Raw genomic sequence first — 5297 nt, forward strand, 5'->3', positions numbered from 1 at the left:
ATTCAAATCGGAGGAAGAAGGAAGTACAAGTACCAACTAGGACATAATAAAATTGAGAAAGGAATACGAAAAGTGGATGCTGACTTGTTGAGATAAGAACAAATGTGGAGATTGAAATCCCGTGAGTTGTGGTTAAAACAGAGAGACCAAAATGCCAAATATTTTCACCAACCCACCAAGTTTAACCAAAAAAAAAAGGAATGCCTTGGACTTTTTGAGAAATTAAGATGGGTCAAATATGTCTTTAGAACAGATAGCAGAGAGGTTCAAAAACCAACCAATTCACATCAGTGGGCCTAAACATGAGGAAGAAATAGACATTCAGGATTTGTGCCCCATGAAAATAACTGAAACTGAGGCAGGAACTGCTTATTCCTCCCACTAAGGAATAAATTGAGAATGTTGTAAAGTCCATGAGAGCCCATTCAGCCCCTAGTTCAGATGGGTTTCCTTCTTTGTTTTACCAAAAATTTTGGCATTTAATAAAGACTGATGTTTGTCACTTAGGTGGCATTTGATAAATCTAAAATTTCAGATATGAAAAGTTAAAAAGAGTCTGAAATTTGAAAATAAATATATGTGCTTTTCTACTTTTTAGAGGCTCTGAATCTATAAGTTTGTTTGTGTTGGATCAACCTTTTACCATATAAAATTTACTAATGTTATTATTTTACCCCTAGAATATATTATTTGGAAATATTGAGTTCAATTTGCATTATCTCATAAAAAATAACTTTTAACCTCAAAATAATATTGAAACAATACAAATAAAAAATATTAAATTAATAATTACTAATTAATAAATAAAATGATTAAAATTAAAAAAAATAATTAATGACTATAAAAATATTAAAATTATTAATAAAAAATAATTTATAAGTAACAATTATTATTATTATTACTCACTGAACCGTCGCTGCAAGTTGTAGTGGCGGTGGCGGTGGAGGGAAGATAGGAGGGAGAGAGAGAGAGAGAGAGAGAGCTGCAAGTTGCAGTGGCGGTGGTAGGAAGATAGGGGAGAGAGAGAGAACAATTGCTGTAAGTTGTAGTAGCGGTGGTGGAAAGACAAGGCAAGGAGAGAGAGAGAGCTGTATGAAGATGAGAGAGAGATGTCGAATGGGGAGGGGCATTTTTGACTTTAGGCCACATATGAAACGCATTTGAGCATGTTAAGTGATGAGCCTAAGTTTAAAAAGCTCAGATCTGAAAAAATTTTTCAGACCCTATTTCAGATGCAATACCAAACAAATGTGGCATTTGAAAAGCAACATTTTCATATTCAGACGTCTGAAAAGTGCAACTAAATGCCACCTTAGTGAAGGAGTTCTTCTATACAGCCCAATTCCCCCATCCATAAATTCTATAAATCTTGTTTATATTCCTAAAACAAAAAATCCTTAAAGTATTAACCAATATAGACCAATTAGTGTTTGTAATGTGTTGTACAAAATAATATTAAAATGCTTAGTTCTAAGGATGTAGAAACTACTAGATAAACTAATAGCTGCTAATTATAAAACTTTCATCAAAGGTAGACAAAGGGGTAGATAATAGTTTAATTGCAAGAAAAATTGCACATAAAATGAAAAAGCAAAAAAAGGGAAAGGCTGGATCTTGTTAGAAATTGATATGTCTAGTGCCTATGATAGAATGAGAAGGGAAATCATAGTTCATATGCTGAAAGGGATGGGTTTCCCAACAAAATGGTGTAAAATGTTGAATATTGGTTGGAGACTCCTTTTTTCTCTATTAAAATAAATGTACCTCCAAGGAATTTTTTTAGGTTCCAAATGGGCTGAGACAAGGGGATCCGCTATCCCCTTACCTATTTATTGTAGGTATGCAAGCACTTTGTAGTCTGTTATACAAAGCTGAACAAAACAAAGAAATACAGGGTTTTAAAATATCTAGAGGGGGGACACCAATAACTCACCTGTTGTTTGCTGATGACTGCATCATCATGTGCAAAGCAGGGCCTAACCAGATTAGGAGAATAAAAGAATTATTGAAAAAATTTGAAGAAATATCTGGAGAGCAAATATATCTCTCAAAATCGGGTGCCCAATTCAGTAAGTGTGTTCCTATACGAAATAAAAAATCATGCTCCACATGCTACAAATGAAACAACTGAAAGCTCAAGAGAAATATTTAGGAGCCTATTTAAACTTTCAGGGTAGATCTTCAATCACTCATCAAGAGGTAATTGATAAAGTAAATAATAAATTGTCCTCTTGGAAGGCTAAATTCCTATCTCAAGTAGGAAGAACTACCCTAGTAAAGTCAGTGTTACAAGCTCTTCCCACTTATGTCATGTCCACTATTATCTTCTCTGATAAGACAGTAAAGCAACTTGAACAAATTCAAAGAAGATTCTGGTGGGATGGTTTTAATGCAAACCTTTTTATGCACACCATTGCATGGGATAAGCTCTGTAAATCAAAGAAAAATAGGGGATTGGGATTCAGAAAAATGTTGGAGTTCAATAAAGCAATGTTCGCAAAGAAAATCTGGAGAATGTTAGATAAATCAAATGGATTTTGGGGTGCGATACTTAAACAGAGATACATAAAAAGCACATCCTGTTTCAGCTCAAGAAAACTTCAGGTGATTCTATTTGGTGGAAAAATGTGGTAAAGATGATGGACAAAATAAAACAATGCTTATTTTGGCAAGTGAAAAATGGAAGTAAAACTCATATTCTAGATCGGTGGATACCATCCACTCATAGTGGAATTCCCCAATTAAATCATAATGTACAAAACCAAACAAATATTAGAAAGGTCCAGGATCTTCTAGATGCGAACAGAAATTGGAATATTCCACTCCTAAACAATCTGTTTACTGAAGAAACTGTAAATCACATAGATCAAATTAAATTCCTCTAGCCCAAACCTAGAGGGATGATAAAATATCGTGGAAAAAAAATCTAAGAATTCTATGTACTCTATTAAATCGGGTTGAGTATTTTACATCCCACCTACCATCCTCCTCCTCTCCTATTTGTCACTGGGAGAACATTTGGAAAGCCAAAGTGTCACTTAGGTTCCAGATATTCATGTGGAAGGCCTGGTGGAATGGGAATATGGGATAAAGACAAAGGATAAGATAGTATTTCTTCATCACCAAGATCAGCTTTGCAGTATTTGTCAGTCAACAGGAGATAGAATCCTGGCAACACTTATTTTTCTCGTCATTATGCCAAAGCCCATTTGGTTTCATGCTCAGATTGGCATTAACCCAGATGATCTGAAGAACTCACATCTTGCTTCTTTTGTCTCTGATTGGGTGTCCAATAAGCTGCCATTCTTACCCAAGGATATCAGTCAGCAGTTTCTGGCAAAATTTCTCATACTTTTCCGATTAATTTGGGATACAAGATGGAGAAGGTACAAGGTAGGCTAGTGGAACATCCCATTCGATTCCTAGAAAGAGCAGAATCCTTCCTCTTGACTCCACCGGAGACACATTCCGGTCAGTCATTTGAATTACAAATATAACTTGTTCTCCTGAGTTTGTAATATTCACGGATGGAGCTTTTGTGCCTTGTACAGGTGCTGCTGCAATTGGTTTTGTAATACTATCTGAGGATCTATTTACTAATTTTACAGAAGGGAGAAGAATTCTTTCTGCATGCCTAGCCCAAGCTGAATGACGAGCCTTGATCGAGGGACTGAAGAAGGCCAAAGAACTTAATATCAAGTCAATACTAGTTTTTTGTGACTCTGTAGGTATTGTGAATATAGTAAATCAGGACATGGATTCTGACTGGGAGACAAAGCACCTCAAGGATAAAACCAAGAAGTTAATGCCTGTAAATTTAATATCACTATTACTGGCAGCAGAAAGACTATGTAATTCTCCCACATCTACTTAATATATTTCAGGTGTTTTTTTTTTTTTTTTGGTTAAAAACAAGATTTGGGCTTGGAGGTGCATTGTAAAGAAATGAGTTGAGTCCAACCTGAGCTTGAAAGTTTGGAAGACATATGGAAAGCTGAGCTTGTTAGTTTGGTTGAGAAAAAAAAAAAAAGATCTAAAACAATTCACGTTGCTCTGTTTCAAATCAAATTAATTTGGATAGGTTTGATGGGCCGGATACCTCCAACCAGTCTAAACATCCGTTAAGGCTCAAGCATAAAATTGCATTATCTAATCAAGTCAAGCATAGTTGGGTATTAGCAAGTTTATTTTAAGTTTTCAGGCCATTTTCACTGGTATATGCTAGACCTAAGTAAGTTGGACCCCATTTAGTGAGATCAAGGTACATGTAGGACACCTAGCTTTTACATTGCCCAGAACTTGTATTTTTATGGGCTCAAAGTTCAAACCTGTATCAAAGGGGATGCCAACTGACAACCACTTTAGACTACAAAGTCATTTGATTACAACCTAGAGTAAATCACCAATAAAGGAGAGTGGCAAAGGGACAAGGGTTTTCACTGACAGGATACATTAAGGGGGTGTTTGTCCATATATAAGAGTAGGAAATGTTTTCTGGAAACATGTCCCAAAAAAGTAATTTCTCTTATTATTTATGCATTATTATTATTATTATTATTATTATTATTATTATTATTATTATTATTATTATTATTATTATTATTATTTGTGGTGATCATTCTATTGTTAAACAGTTAAAAGCACTTTGCAGACAGAATCAACCTAATGGCGAGTGTGCCCACAAAGAATGAAGCTGTTAAAAAATTCTCATCATAAACTTTGTTTTCAATCCTTGTTTATTTCAATGTCAATGAGAAGGAAAACAAAATTCTCATCATAAAGAACTTGCAGAAATCAAACAATAATATTTCAGTCTGAAAATTTCCACCCAGTTTAATGGTAACAATTGAACTACACACAGGTTTAGAAACAAGAATTTCTGGGTAGACTCTCCATTTGATAGTAAGACTAATTTCTGGGTAAGCTAACACAGACCACAAGATATTCATCACAAGAGGCACCATCGCCCCCAAATTACAGGAGACCTTGAGAGCCCAAAATGACTTCTCGAAAGCCAAAAACATGGTTTTTCGTTGAAACAGATGGCCCGTAGACAGTCCAGAAAATGGCAGACCGCCTATTTGATTTGGGCTCTCTAGATTTTTCACCATAGATAAGAGGATGTCCATATAGAACCCACCTTGAAAAGTCAAAAGGCATTGCACTTCAGCCCTCCCAAACATTATGGTTTCTCCAAAACAGCTCAACCAATGCTACAGGGCCCGTTTCAGTTGGTCATCGCCACCTCACCCATCGTTGCTGGTTTTCAGCCGATAGTGAACAGGGGTGGAGAGGCT

The 5297-nt window shown here is 35.6% G+C and overlaps 1 long non-coding RNA gene across 1 annotated transcript; it reads left to right on the forward strand.

Moving 5' to 3' along the window:
- Window positions 1–3912, forward strand: LOC148875601 (uncharacterized). Its single transcript, XR_016105101.1, has 2 exons — window positions 1–3471; window positions 3552–3912. It is a non-coding gene; the product is annotated as an uncharacterized LOC148875601 (long non-coding RNA).
- The last annotated feature ends 1385 nt before the right edge of the window (window positions 3913–5297 follow it).

The sequence above is a fragment of the Nelumbo lutea genome, chromosome 1 (assembly GCF_056320005.1).
Source record: "Nelumbo lutea isolate HS-2025 chromosome 1, American lotus-T2T, whole genome shotgun sequence".
In the NCBI taxonomy this organism is placed as follows: Eukaryota; Viridiplantae; Streptophyta; class Magnoliopsida; order Proteales; family Nelumbonaceae; genus Nelumbo; species Nelumbo lutea.